Consider the following 16,031-nt stretch of genomic DNA (forward strand, 5'->3'; position numbering starts at 1 on the left):
AAAAGACGACTGAGGGGCGATCTAATAACCATGTATAAGTATATAAGGGGACAATACAAATATCTCGCTGAGGATCTGTTTATACCAAGGAAGGTGACGGGCACAAGGGGGCATTCTTTGCGTCTGGAGAAGAGAAGGTTTTTCCACCAACATAGAAGAGGATTCTTTACTGTTAGGGCAGTGAGAATCTGGAATTGCTTGCCTGAGGAGGTGGTGATGGCAAACTCAGTCGAGGGGTTCAAGAGAGGCCTGGATGTCTTCCTGGAGCAGAACAATATTGTATCATACAATTATTAGGTTCTGTAGAAGGACGTAGATCTGGGTATTTATTATGATGGAATATAGGCTGAACTGGATGGACAAATGTCTTTTTTCGGCCTTACTAACTATGTTACTATGTTACTATGTTACTATCATAGGTAGACCTCAACTATGGGAGACAAACTGAGAAAAAAAAATCCAGAAAATCACATTGTCTGTTTTTTTAACACTTTATTTGCATATTATGGTGGAAAATAAGTATTTGGTCAGAAACAAAATTTCATCTCAATACTTTGTAAAATATCCTTTGTTGGCAATGACAGAGGTCAAACGTTTTCTGTAAGTCTTCACAAGGTTGCCACACACTGTTGTTGGTATGTTGGCCCATTGCTCCAGGCAGATCTCCTCTAGAGCAGTGATGTTTTTGGCTTTTCGCTTGGCAACACGAACTTTCAACTCCCTCCAAAGGTTTTCTATAGGGTTGAGATCTGGAGACTGGCTAGGCCACTCCAGGACCTTGAAATGCTTCTTACGAAGCCACTCCTTCGTTGCCCTGGCGGTGTGCTTTGGATCATTGTCATGTTGAAAGACCCAGCCACGTTTCATCTTCAATGCCCTTGCTGATGGAAGGAGGTTTGCACTCAAAATCTCACGATACATGGCCCAATTCATTCTTTCATGTACCCTGATCAGTCGTCCTGGCCCCTTTGCAGAGAAACAGCCCCAAAGCATGATGTTTCCACCACCATGCTTTACAGTAGGTATGGTGTTTGATGGATGCAACTCAGTATTCTTTTTCCTCCAAACACGACAAGTTGTGTTTCTACCAAACAGTTCCAGTTTGGTTTCATCAGACCATAGGACATTCTCCCAAAACTCCTCTGGATCATCCAAATGCTCTCTAGCAAACTTCAGACGGGCCCGGACATGTACTGGCTTAAGCAGTGGGACACGTCTGGCACTGCAGGATCTGAGTCCATGGTGGCGTATTGTTTTACTTATGGTAGGCCTTGTTACATTGGTCCCAGCTCTCTGCAGTTCATTCACTAGGTCCCCCCGCGTGGTTCTGGGATTTTTGCTCACCGTTCTTGTGATCATTCTGACCCCACGGGGTGGGATTTTGCGTGGAGCCCCAGATCGAGGGAGATTATCAGTGGTCTTGTATGTCTTCCATTTTCTAATTATTGCTCCCACTGTTGATTTCTTCACTCCAAGCTGGTTGGCTATTGCAGATTCAGTCTTCCCAGCCTGGTGCAGGGCTACAATTTTGTTTCTGGTGTCCTTTGACAGCTCTTTGGTCTTCACCATAGTGGAGTTTGGAGTCAGACTGTTTGAGGGTGTGCACAGGTGTCTTTTTATACTGATAACAAGTTTAAACAGGTGCCATTACTACAGGTAATGAGTGGAGGAAAGAGGAGACTCTTAAAGAAGAAGTTACAGGTCTGTGAGAGCCAGAAATCTTGATTGTTTGTTTCTGACCAAATACTTATTTTCCACCATAATATGCAAATAAATTGTTAAAAAAACAGACAATGTGATTTTCTGGATTTTTTTTTCTCAGTTTGTCTCCCATAGTTGAGGTCTACCTATGATGTAAATTACAGACGCCTCTCATCTTTTTAAGTGGTGGAACTTGCACTATTGCTGACTGACTAAATACTTTTTTGCCCCACTGTATATATATATATATATATATATATATATATATATATATATATATACAGGTCCTTCTCAAAAAATTAGCATATAGTGTTAAATTTCATTATTTACCATAATGTAATGATTACAATTAAACTTTCATATATTATAGATTCATTATCCACCAACTGAAATTTGTCACGTCTTTTATTGTTTTAATACTGATGATTTTGGCATACAACTCCTGATAACCCAAAAAACCTGTCTCAATAAATTAGCATATCAAGAAAAGGTTCTCTAAACGACCTATTACCCTAATCTTCTGAATCAACTAATTAACTCTAAACACATGCAAAAGATACCTGAGGCTTTTATAAACTCCCTGCCTGGTTCATTACTCAAAACCCCCATCATGGGTAAGACTAGCGACCTGACAGATGTCAAGAAGGCCATCATTGACACCCTCAAGCAAGAGGGTAAGACCCAGAAAGAAATTTCTCAACAAATAGGCTGTTCCCAGAGTGCTGTATCAAGGCACCTCAATGGTAAGTCTGTTGGAAGGAAACAATGTGGCAGAAAACGCTGTACAACGAGAAGAGGAGACCGGACCCTGAGGAAGATTGTGGAGAAGGACCGATTCCAGACCTTGGGGAACCTGAGGAAGCAGTGGACTGAGTCTGGTGTGGAAACATCCAGAGCCACAGTGCACAGGCGTGTGCAGGAAATGGGCTACAGGTGCCGAAATGGGCTACAGAGAAGCAGCACTGGACTGTTGCTAAGTGGTCCCAAGTACTTTTTTCTGATGAAAGCAAATTTTGCATGTCATTCGGAAATCAAGGTGCCAGAGTCTGGAGGAAGACTGGGGAGAAGGAAATGCCAAAATGCCTGAAGTCCAGTGTCAAGTACCCACAGTCAGTGATGGTGTGGGGTGCCATGTCAGCTGCTGGTGTTGGTCCACTGTGTTTCATCAAGGGCAGGGTCAATGCAGCTAGCTATCTGGAGATTTTGGAGCACTTCATGCTTCCATCGGCTGAAATGCTTTATGGAGATGAAGATTTCATTTTTCAGCACGACCTGGCACCTGCTCACAGTGCCAAAACCACTGGTAAATGGTTTACTGACCATGGTATTACTGTGCTCAATTGGCCTGCCAACTCTCCTGACCTGAACCCCATAGAGAATCTGTGGGATATTGTGAAGAGAAAGTTGAGAGACGCAAGACCCAACACTCTGGATGAGCTTAAGGCCGCTATTGAAGCATCCTGGGCCTCCATAACATCTCAGCAGTGTCACAGGCTGATTGCCTCCATGCCACGCCGCATTGAAGCAGTCATTTCTGCCAAAGGATTCCCGACCAAGTATTGAGTGCATAACTGAACATTATTATTTGATGGTTTTTTTGTTTGTTATTAAAAAAACACTTTTATTTGATTGGATGGGTGAAATATGCTAATTTATTGAGACAGGTTTTTTGCGTTATCAGGAGTTGTATGCCAAAATCATCAGTATTAAAACAATAAAAGACGTGACAAATTTCAGTTGGTGGATAATGAATCTATAATATATGAAAGTTTAATTGTAATCATTACATTATGGTAAATAATGAAATTTAACACTATATGCTAATTTTTTGAGAAGGACCTGTATATATGTGTGTCAGGGAGACACATCTACTATATAAAGCTGAATGTGTGTGTGTATGTGTGTGTGTATGTCCGGGATTGGCATCTGCACCGTCGCAGCTACAGCCACAAAATTTTGCACAGTCACACGTCTGGACCCCGAGAGCGTCATAGGCTATATTGTGAGGCGAAATTTTAACCCCGCGCGTTCCAATTCACCAAACAATTTTGCCCCTATCTACATAATGGGGAAAAAAGTGAAAGGAAAAGTGTTGGAAGCGTCGCAGCTACAGCAACAAAATTTTGCACAGTCACACGTCTGGACCCTGAGAGCGTCATAGGCTACGTTGTGAGGTGAAATATTAACCCCGCGCTTTCCAATTCACCAAACAATTTTGCCCCTATCTACATAATGGGGAAAAAAAGTGAAAGGAAAAGTGTTGGAGGCGTCGCAGCTACAGAAACAAAATTTTGCACAGTCACACGTCTGGACCCTGAGAGCGTCATAGGCTACGTTGTGAGGTGAAATTTTAACCCCGCGCGTTCCAATTCACCAAACAATTTTGCCCCCATCTACATAATGGGGAAAAAGTGAAAGGAAAAGTGTTGGAGGCGTCGCAGCTACAGCCACAAAATTTTGCAAAGTCACATGTCTGGACCCCGAGAGCGTCATAGGCAATATTGTGAGGCGAAATTTTAACCCCGCGCGTTCCAATTCACCAAACAATTTTGCCCCTATCTACATAATGGGGAAAAAAGTGAAAGGAAAAGTGTTGGAGGCGTCGCAGCTACAGAAACAAAATTTTGCACAGTCACACGTCTGGACCCTGAGAGCGTCATAGGCTTCGATGTGAGGTGAAATTTTAACCCCGCGCGTTGCAATTCACCAAACAATTTTGCCCCTATCTACATAATGGGGAAAAAAGTGAAAGGAAAAGTGTTGGAAGCGTCGCAGCTACAGCAACAAAATTTTGCACAGTCACACGTCTGGACCCCGAGAGCGTCATAGGCTATGTTGTGAGGTGAAATATTAACCCCGCGCTTTCCAATTCACCAAACAATTTTGCCACTATCTACATAATGGGGAAAAAAGTGAAAGGAAAAGTGTTGGAGGCGTCGCAGCTACAGCAACAAAATTTTGCACAGTCACACGTCTGGACCCCGAGAGCGTCATAGGCTTCGTTGTGAGGTGAAATTTTAACCCCGCGCTTTCCAATTCACCAAACAATTTTGCCCCTATCTACATAATGGGAAAAAATGAAAGGAAAAGTGTAGGAGGCAAATTGACAGCTGCCAGATGTGAACAAGGGGGACTTAAAGAATGAGAGCGATGGCGCCAAAGAGTATATACCGTACAGTTGCTAAGGTGGGGCCTCGACATGGGATACTCACCACACACGGGGATATGAACACACACACAAAATGCGCCACACAATACCATGTGCTTGAACACATATACCACCCTCAGCACACATTTCACCACACATACACCAACCTCGCCACATAAAAGTCAAAACACAAAAGTCGCCACTCAAAACTCGCCACGCGCAGAACTCGCCACATGCAAAAACTAGGCTCTTGCAAAACTCGCCACAAGTGCAAAATTCTCCTCATGAAAAACTCGCCACACGCAAAACTTGCACAAGCGGGAAAAATTGCCACATGCACAAAAGTTGCAACACATGCAAAAGTTGCCTCACACAAAACTTGCACATACTCAAAAGGCACCACACATAATACTCGCAACGCGCAAAACTCGCCATGCGCAAAACTTTCTGCACACAACTTGCTACACTAACCTGTCACATGCAACTCGACACACAAAAAGTTGCTACACGCATGTTGCTACACAAAACTCATCTCACAAAAGTCGCTACATGCATGTCGCCACACGCAGCTCAACACACACAACTTGACAAGCGAACCTCGCCCTAAAACACACACAAGTCTGGTATTATCCTTCAAAAATAAAAATCTGATTAATAAGCAGACAAACTACAAGAGCAACAAATGTACCATATAGGAAATACAGCAGCTGTCAGTCACATGACCTGTCTATTATGTGTATGTGTGAGCTAATATATACTGCCAGGGGGAGGGCTTCCTGTTGGCTGGGGATTTATCAGGCTGCCAATTTAGCTTACAAATACTGAGGTAAAAATACTGAGCAAATAACGTGTGAACGAGGTCTAATACAGGAGGAGATGACACACAGGTATATACTATATACAGGGGAGATGACACACAGATATATACTATATACAGGAGAGATGACACACAGGTATATACTATATAGAGGAGGAGATGACATATAGGTACATATATATACAGGAGGAGATGACATACAGGTATATACTATATACAGGAGGAGATGACATACAGGTATATGCTATATATAGAAGATGACATGCAGGTATATACTATATGCAGGAGGAGATGACACACAGGTATATACTATATACAGGAGGAGATGACATACAGGTATATGCTATATATAGAAGATGACATGCAAGTATATACTATATGCAGGAGGAGATGACACTCAGATATATACTATATACAGGGGAGATGACACACAGGTATATACTATATACAGGAGGAGATGACATACAGGTATATACTATATATAGAAGGAGATGACATTCAGGTATATACTATATATAGGGGACATGACATACAGGTATATACTATATACAGGAGATGACATACAGATGTATACTATATATAAGGGAGATGACAAACATGTATATACTGAGGTGATGAGGTGAAAATGAGAGGTGTGAGGTGAAAATGAAAAGGTTTGAGTGCAAAATGAGAGGAGTGAGGAAAAATAGTGGAGTGATCAGAAAATGACAGATGTGAGGTTGAAATGACAAGTGTTAGGGGGGAATGAGAGGAGTGAGGGAGAAAATGAGAGGTGTGAGGGAGAAAATGAGAGATGTGAGGGGGAAAATGAAAGATGTGATTGGGAAAATGAGAGGCGTGATGGGAAAATAAGAGAAGTGAGGTGCTATAACTAACCACAGATATTTACTATGCCCAGGCAACGACGGGCTCTTCAGCTAGTATATATATATATATATATATATATACTGTATATATATAGATGTATATTTATATATATATATATATATATATATATATATATATATATATATAGATGTATATTTCATACAGCGCTAGATAGCAGAAAAGCCGGTAATTCAATTGCCGGCTTTTGCTATCTCCTTCCCAAACCCGGCATGATATAAGACATGGTTTACATACAGTAAACCATTTCATATCCCTTATTTTTTACATATTCCTCATTAGTAATGTTACAATTGTATGTGTGTAAAATTTGGGGAATCTAGCTGTTAAAATAAAGGTTTAAATCACAGAAACAATTGGCGTGGGCTCCCGCGCAATTTTGTCCGCCAGAGTGGGAAAGCCAGTGACTGGTATATCCCTATACTATGTGTAGACATTTATTCTATCTATTCTAATAAAACCTGTCAGTGTGATTTTACTGTACACCCCACTGAATTGCCGGCTGGTCCGTGTGTAATCCGTATTTTTCTCGCCTTCATTGACTTTCATTGGCGGATTTTTTGCGCAATAAGCAGACAAACGCAGCATGCTGCGATTTTCTACGGCCGTACAAGACCGTATAATACGGATGCGTAAAATACGGCAGATAGGAGCTGCCCCATAGAAAATCATTGGTCCATGTGCAATGCGTATTTTCTGCGCCTCTCATACATCCGTAAAACTCGCTAGTGTGACGCCGGCCTAAGGGTTCACCCAGATGCCCCGTCTAAACTGGCGTCTGTTGGATGAGAGTGTTAGAGTTCTGTACAATGTTCCCTCCTTACCAGAGAGTTGGAATACCACATCTCTGGCTGAGATGCAGTACCTCTGTGGTGACTGGAACTTCAGGGGTGCCACATACCCCCTTCATTAAACACAGCACGTTGCGGGCTGGAACAAAGCAGAACACCAGGTGAATACAATAAGGAGCACTTTAAGAAGTGCTAACTATGTACACCAACAGGTTTGATCATGCATTGTTCATGATTCCTCAGTCTTTCCAACTCTCAACTCTTAAACTTCAGTAGTCATTTTAACACTCAGAAACTGTCTATTTGCTCTTCCAAGACAGCTACTGGTGGCTGCTATTCCCTGACCTGGGAAGTTCATGGTCTACTGTTACTCCTGGTAATGGTAACCCAAAAAGGTCATGGTCTAAGAAGTCATGCACGGTCAGGTCATGCCCTTACACTGGGGTCTGTGTGGACCGATGACGCTGAGTAACTGGCCTAGCCAGGCCTGTTGCTGCACCTGCAGGGACTGATGCTGCAGCCGGGTCTGCAATCTTTGGTCGCTTCAGTATTGGAACACACTTTTTGCAGTCAAGAACATACCATGCTTTGTCGCTGACATGGCGGGTGTAAGTTACCTTGTCACCGGGGTAAAGGTCTCGGTCAGGGTGACCTTCCATCAGGTGGGACTATGTCTCTTCGGTTGACAAAAATGTTGTTTAATGTCCCCGACATTTTGATGAAGCCCCAGCCTTTCTTTAAATTAAAGATGACTACTTCTCCCTGCTGTAGTGGTCCCCTGTCTGCCCGAGAGATTTTACGGGTTCAGTCCTTTGCCTCCAGATTCCTCTCCTCATACTCTGCCTGCTGGGCCAGGTACAGTTATCTTTCCTACACTTTCTGCCATCTGCAGTGCTCTTGCCAGGTCATGGTGGGGATTTCGCCCTGGAGCTCTATCATATTTGCCTCGGTTGGTCCCCCTACAAACACTACAGGTTTGAAGTATTTAACCTGTGGCCCACTGTTTGGGGTTAGTGGGGCTGTCATACGATCAAGGCTGCTGTCCCCTTAATCCCAGTGAAGTCAATTAGTCACTCCTCCGGGCTTTGGAGTCGGCGGGGGCGGTAAGGGCCCTATCAGGGTGTTATCTAGCACAGAAGCCTCATCGGGACTTGATGCCAGAGTACCCTCGGTGTCCGGTGGCAATTCACCGAGGAACCCAAAACCCTGGTCAGGAGTGTATAGCGGTGGAGGTGATTGGGGCCTAGCTGCAGGTTCTTCCGCCGTGGTCAGGTCCACACCCCTTATCTTCTCTTCCAGGGTGCTGGATCTTCTTTCCTGTTCCAGGATGGATGATGTTCCTGGCAGTCACCCGGTAAGCTTTCCCAGGAAGGCCTTCTTCCATCCTGTCACTGCCCCCAGCTGCGTCCTCATGAGCTGACGGGTGAGCGCCTCCACTTCTATGCCTAGGAGGTCCGGATCCAACACTGGTGGCTGGGAATGATCATCCGAAGGTCGGCTGGGGGGAGTCCTCCTGCTCCACCCCATGCATCGGTGCCTGTCCTCCATTTCTCATCATGTTGCTTCCCGGATCTCCTGCGTCAGTCTCGTTTCCCGCTGTTTTTCTGTACCACGCCCATCTTCAGTGGCGGTTCCTCTTTCTCTTCCTCCTGTCATCCCAGACCAGGAGTCAGATTTCTCTAATAGACGGACATATTCCCCTCACATAGTAGTATTGGTGAGGGGCAGTCATGGCTTTCGCGCTGTTCTTCCATGCTCCACCCATGACAGCACGCCCTTCTTCTCCTGCAAGCCACATGCTGCTGCAAATGGCAGCAATATTTCAGTTCAATGATTTCTCAATTAAACAGTCTTTTAGGCGCACAAGACCCAGTTTGCTGGGTTGGTCCATCCTGTTTGTGACGCCAAGTTCGAGCACCCTGCCACGGCTGTGGGGAATGCGGCACGGGGTCCGGCAGTACTTAAAGGCGCGGTCTCAGTGGCAGCGGTTACCCGGTCCATGGCCCTGGGTGTCCAAGTTAAAGGGGAAGTTTTCAAAGGAAATAAAGTCTAGTGTAGTAATGTTCGTGATGCCACCTGTGTTACTCAGCAATAAAAGTGTTAGCTGACGCTGCGATACAGTCCTCTGGGGCACATGATAATGCAGCTGAGTTGCTATAGCTCTCCACGGGTAGAGGTTAGTCCCCAGGGCAGTTAGTGATGTGGGAAGCAATGTTACGGGTGACAGGTGGAGGTGCAGGGTGGGTGATGCCGGAAAGAAATAGAAGGACACAGTTTGTTGCAGTTCTCACAGTTTTACTCACAGTTCAGGTTTCCCAGCCGGGGTGCTGCATCCTCCAGGTATGAAGTCCAGGAAACTCTCTGGCAAGTCGGGCACCTGTCCAGAACTCCTCTTATATGTGAGTCTCTCCTGGCCATCTTTCTGCGCTGGCTTTTGCCTCTCCTGCCCTGCGTTTGCAACCCAGTGTCCCAAGCCAGTGAACACTGGTCTTGTCGGGTGACATACTCTCTGTCCCCTTGACCCTCTGCGTTCACCTTTTCGGCAAGTAGGTGCAAATGTGGCTGCTGCAGCGGCAATCACAGCAGCCTTCGGATTGTTAGCTGGAGCCTAAAGTTCTCCCACTAATTCAGGGGTCGGTCTCCTACTCCGGCCTGATCCCTCCACTTCTGGACAAGGGTCCAACGGGTGGCCTCTGCGCTTCCCGCGTCCCTGGAACCCCTTCTTTCTGGGAGCTTGTTGTCCTCCATTTCAATTTCTCTTGCTCTCTCTGTCTGTCAGGAGCTGCACACCTGCAAATCCGTCTAGCTCCACTCCCTCCTTCTCCTCTTCACACTCCCTCCCGCCTGATTAGCTCCTCCCCTTTTTCCTACCTTCTCCACCCATTCCCCAACACCCTTTCCTATCTAGACTGGAATGAGGCCATCCTCCCTAAGGGTTCACCCAGATGCCCCATCAAAGCTGGTGTCTGTTTTGTGTGAGTGTTAGAGTTCTGTACAATGTTGCCTCCTTACCAGAGAGTTGGGATACCACATTTCTGGCTGAGATGCAGTACCTCTGTGGCACTGGAACTTCAGGGGCGCCATACTTCCATTTTCATATTATTGCTCCCACAGTTAATTTCATCACAGCAAGCTGCTTGCCTATTGTAGATTCAGTCTTCCCAGGATGGTGCAGGGCTATAATTTTGTTTCTTGTGTCCTTCAACAGCTCTTTGGTCTTCACTAGTGTTGAGCATTCCGATACTGCAAATGTCGGGTATCGGACGATATTCATGGTACCGGAATTCCGATACTGAGTTCCGATACTTTCACAATATCGGATGTCGGAATCGGAAGTTCCCATAATTCAGTGAGCCAGTTTGATTTAATTCAGCCAATGAGGAATCTTAAGAAGTGTGGGCACATCCTGTTATGCATGTTAGGCATGTAACTACTGGCATGGCTGTGATTGGCTGCTGAAACGATGTCATGATGCACTATAAATGCTGCCGCCACCATTTTGGGTTCACTCTGCTGTGAATTCAGTTAGGGACAGGACGCTGCTGTTCTGAGTGAGGGCCAGTTTGAGATAGCGATTTGCTTCATTGTGCTTTACCCAGGCTACTGTAGCAACCGCTGTGTGAGAACCTTTTTTTTGCCTTGCAGCGCTGTTCACGGCTGTCTGGAAGGTCTCTGTGTGTGTGAGTGCACCTCTCGCTGCAGTGTGTTCTGCAGCCACATCTGGTTGTAGTACACTCAGCGTGCATCACTGCCTCATACATTTTCCTTTTTTTCATTAGTGCAGCCCATTTTCATGATTTCTCCTATTAGTGGTGTGTTTCCATCCGTATCCAGCTAGATTGCGTGCACTATATAGGAGTACATAGAGGAGCCTTCCTGCAGCCTTGTGCCCTGCAGCCCCAGCCAAATTAGTATTAGCCTATATTTTGGAGCCTCGTCTATTGCATTGTAGGTTAACTTCCTGCATTGTAATAGCTACAAAAAGTTTGTGATACTATCTGTTGTACATCCTAAAAACCTAAATAAAGTTCCCCAAACACTCCACTTTACAGTTGTGTAGGCCACATTAGCTCATATTAAAGTCTAGTCCACACTTTATCAACTTAGTGTTTCATATACCTGTTAGCAGCTGTTCAGGAATAAGCACACTAAGCCCTTAGCACTTTTCTGCCTATCTTTATCAGTCTACCAAGATGAAGAAGGCAGTAAGGCACATGGTCGTGGGTGTGGAGTTTCTGCAGGGAGAGGACGTGGGGATTCTGTGCCTGCTGCGGGCACCATTGACTCAGCATCCCCCAGTTTTACCAGGGAACAGTCCTTTATGCACAGCTTTGTAGGAGCTCACTGTACCCCACTGCTGTGGGACAAACAAATTGAAGCCGTTGTCAGATGGATGGCAGCTAACGCATCGACTTCAATCAGTGCCACATCCTCTCAGGTCCAGAGCACCGAAGAGCACCCATCTGTCTCTTCACCACCTGCCAAATTGCCCAGGCAGTCAGAGAGCCCTGGACAGGAGCCATCTCTACTTCTGTTCTCTGAATCTCTTGGCTTGGAAAGAGGGGGCCAGCCAAGCAGCATTCGAGAAATGGAAGATGAGGCAGTATGCAGTGATGCGCACTGCTTTGTCTCTCTGAATCTGAAGAGGTGGGTGGGCCAGTGCGTACGGTCAGCACACCTCAGTACGCATCTGATAATGAGACTCAGGTGCCACTTTCTGGTGCGTACTGTGCTGCCGACACTACCCAGGAGAAGCAGTCATTGGAAGAGGGTAGTGTAGATGATGAGGTCCTTGACCCATCATGGCATGAGGTACAGGCATATGGTGGGAGCAGCTCTGAGGAAGAGATTCCCCAAACGTCCCAAAAAGGACGGAGAGGAAGAGGGAGGGGCAGACTGGGTTGCCTGTAGCCTCCACTTCGGCACCCATTAGGAGTATGCCTCTTCCAAAACCCAAAACGGGCGCTCCCAAGACTTGCCTGGTCCTTTTTTTAAACAATTGCAGATGACATTTGCTTTGTCAAATGCAAGCTCTGTCATCAGAAAGTGAAAAGAGGGAAAAGTGTCAGCAACCTCAATACCACAAATATGTGGAAACATGTGCATACAAAGCACGCCGTGGAGTTACAAAAACACACTAAAGACCTAGGCCAACCTACAGCGCCACCTACCACCTCTTCAGCTCGTGTTGTAGCCTCTTCCTCCAGCTCATGCACAGCTGGTTCAGCTTCCTCACAGGATCGCCATGGAAAAATCTCTGGCACTGTTGTACAGGGACCCAGTGTAATTCCACCCACAGCACCAAGTTCCCTGTCATCCTCACACTCCCAGCCCAGTCTACAGCCATCAGTAGCACAGTCATGGGAAAAAAGACAGACATTATCGGCAAACCACCCCCGTGCACAGGCTCTGAATGCTGGCATTGCAAAACTACTGTTCCTTGAAATGCTCTCATTCAGTCTGGTGGAGACTGACACCTTCCGTAACTTCATGGCATTGACAGTCCCACAATACAACGTGCCCAGCTGCTTTTTTTTCAGCAGGCAAGACATCTCTGCCCTGCAAAAGCATGTGGAGGGAAACATTAAACATGCGCTACTAAATGCCATCAGTAGCAATGTCCACCTCACCACCGATGCGTGGACCAGTCACCATGGACAGGGATGATACCTTTCCCTCACTGCCCATTGGGTAAATGTTTTGGAGCCGGGTACAGATCTTGAGAGTGACGCTGTACGTATTCTGCCAACTCCAAAGATTGCAGGACTCCAGTCTGTACACATTGACTCCTTCTCATACTCATACTTTGGGGATTTGAAGCCACACAGTGCAGGAGCTCTAGAATTCCATCAAGCAGGAGAGCAACGTGTGGTTTGTGCCAGCGAATCTCCAGCCAGGCATGGTAGTGTGTGTCAATGGCTGAAATCTGGTGGCAGCTCTGGGCCTAGGCAACCTCACTCACATCCCTTGTCTGGCACTTGTGCTCAACTTGGTCGTGCAGAGTTTTTTGAGGGACTAACCGGATCTTGATGCACTGCTGCACAAGGTCTGCCTAGAGTGTGCTCACTTGCGGCGTTCCAGCATGGCAAGATCGCGCATTGCAGCTCTGCAGCGCCGATTCGGCCTTCTGGAACACCACATCATATGTGACCTACCCACCAGGTGGAATTCAACGTTACATATGTTGGAGCGGTTGTGTGAGCAGCAGGCAGCAGTAATGGAGTACCAGCTGCATCAGGCACAAAAAAGTCGCACTGCACGCCATTCAGACTTCACAACCACTGAGTGGGCCACTATGAAGGATGTCTGCCAGGTTTTGCGTGCCTTTGATGTTTCCACGCGGATGGCGAGTGCACATGATGCACTAGTCAGCATGACTATCCCCCTTATCTGTCTGCTTGGAAAAACACTGCAAGCGCTAAGGGAGGAGGTTGAGGAAGAGGTGGAGGATGAGGAGTCACAAATGCCATCTGCTTCTGGACAGTCTGCGCAATGTGGTTCCTCACAAAGGCCTAGGCAGGGGACACTTTGTGAGGAGGATGAGGAGGAGTCAATGGAGGAGGAAGAAATCTGTCCAGAGGAGGGAGTTACACAATGCTCTAGTAGTCAGTATGTAGAGCGAGGGTGGGGTGATGCAGAGCAGGCAGAGATCATGCCTCAAGCAGGGTACAGCGTTTCTTGGCCAGTTGGCAGTCTGCAGCACATGGTTGATTTCATGCTGCAGTGCCTGAGAAATGACCGCCGCATCACCCACATTCTCAACATGGCTGATTATTGGGTGTACACCCTCCTAGATCCACGCTACGGGGACAACTTACAAAGCCTCATAACACCGTTGAACTGGGAGCATAAAATGCGGGAGTACCAAGACACACTGGTGCATTCCATCATGTTCTCCATTCCAACCGAGAGCAGTGCTGCTAGTGCTTTACAAAGCAGCTCAGTGCGTCAAGGCAGTGGAGGAAGCTCTGCACAAAGAGGGAGTAGAAGCAGTGCCTCAGCACAAGGCAAGACCAGTTTGGCCCAAATGTGGCAAAGTTTTGTGTGCCCGCCTCAAATGTCTACACCATCACAGACGGCTCCAGTCAGCAGGAGGCAACGTTTCCGTCACATGGTGACAGACTACATGTCTTGCCCTCTCAGTGTTCTCCCAGATGGCTCTTCCCCCTTCAAGTTTTGGGTCTCTAAGCTGGATACCTGGCCAGAGCTTAGCCAGTATGCATTGGAGGTGCTAGCTTGCCCTGCTGCTAGTGTATTATCGGAACGCGTCGTTAGTGCCGCAGGTGGTGTACTGACAGACCGTCGCATGCAACTATCCTCTGATAACATTGACCGGCTTACTTTTTTGAAAATGAACAAGGCCTAGATCTCGCATGAATTTGCCATTCCTCTTCCAGATTAAATAATTGGTTGGCAACAGTATCCAGGTCTCCTGTTGTGTTCATGTTTCTACCACCTGAACTGTAATCCCTGGGCTCCAACACCGCCAGTTGCTGCTCAGAAGTGCCGTCTGCACAGTCAACACTTGCTGCCATGTTATTGGGGTTCAGTAACGTCAGCTGCTCCCCTGCTATGTATCTGGCAATTTCTCCTGCTCCGTCCACTCTCACACTACAACAGGTAGTCGACATGTCGGTTTTCTTATAAAAGTGTCTCAATCATTGTTTCTAAAAGTTATATTCGGTTTATTTGTAGTTCTCAGCATGTGCTATTTTATTATTGTTGTTATTAACATCATTTTGTTTTAAATGTAACACTGTTTATGTTTGGACTCCAGGGGGAGGAGTTTGGGATCCGGATGGGTCTATAAAACTTCCTGTTCCACTCAGCGTTAGGACCCGTTGAAGTGCCGTAGAGCACGAAACGATCGTTGTCCGTGGCTGACTCTATCCCTCCCTGCTATCTGTTTGTTTATATGTCCTAATAAAGTGATATTCACCGCAACAGGGTAAGTGCGCGCTTACTTTTTCTATTTTGCTACAACAGGTATTAAACTGCCCCGAGTGTAGGCCTCTGCCTACACTCTGTTTCTAGCATTGACCCTGGGCTCCAACACCGCCAGTTGCTGCTCAGAAGTGCCGTCTGCAAGTCAACAATTGCTGCCATGTTATTGGGGTTCAGTAACGTCAGCTGCTCCCCTGCTGTGTATCCGGCAATTTCTCCTGCTCCGTCCACGCTCACACTACAACAGATATTAAACTGCCTCCAATTAGGGCTCTGCATACACTCTGTTGCTCCTGATCCCCAGCTGTCTGTGCGGCAATTTCTCCTGCTCCCTCCACATTCACACTACTACAGAGTTTAAACTTGCTCCAACTAGGCCTCAGCCTACACTCTGCTTCTACTGTAATCCATGGGCTCCAACACCGCCAGTTGCTGCTCAGAAGTGTCTTTGGCACGGGTACTTCCTCCTGCCCAGCCTGGTTCCAGCACGCCAGCTGTTTCAGGGTAGTGTCACGTTCACTTTGCCTCCAATACGTTGTCCTGTCGGGTTGTAGTCGAGTTAGCTGACTCTATGGTGCCTGCAGTTTAGGTGCTTCCTATGTGGGCTGCGGGATCTGGCAATGAAGGCTGGTTCCGTAATTCCAATAGGTCAAGCTCCCCCTGTAGGACTGTGTTCAGTAACTCTGGCCGGCTCGTGGCCTTGCAATTTTTTTTTCCTTTGGACCTTCTGCTGCCTATCTGAGTT

This window comes from Ranitomeya imitator, chromosome 8, assembly GCF_032444005.1.
Source record: "Ranitomeya imitator isolate aRanImi1 chromosome 8, aRanImi1.pri, whole genome shotgun sequence".
Taxonomy (NCBI): domain Eukaryota; kingdom Metazoa; phylum Chordata; class Amphibia; order Anura; family Dendrobatidae; genus Ranitomeya; species Ranitomeya imitator.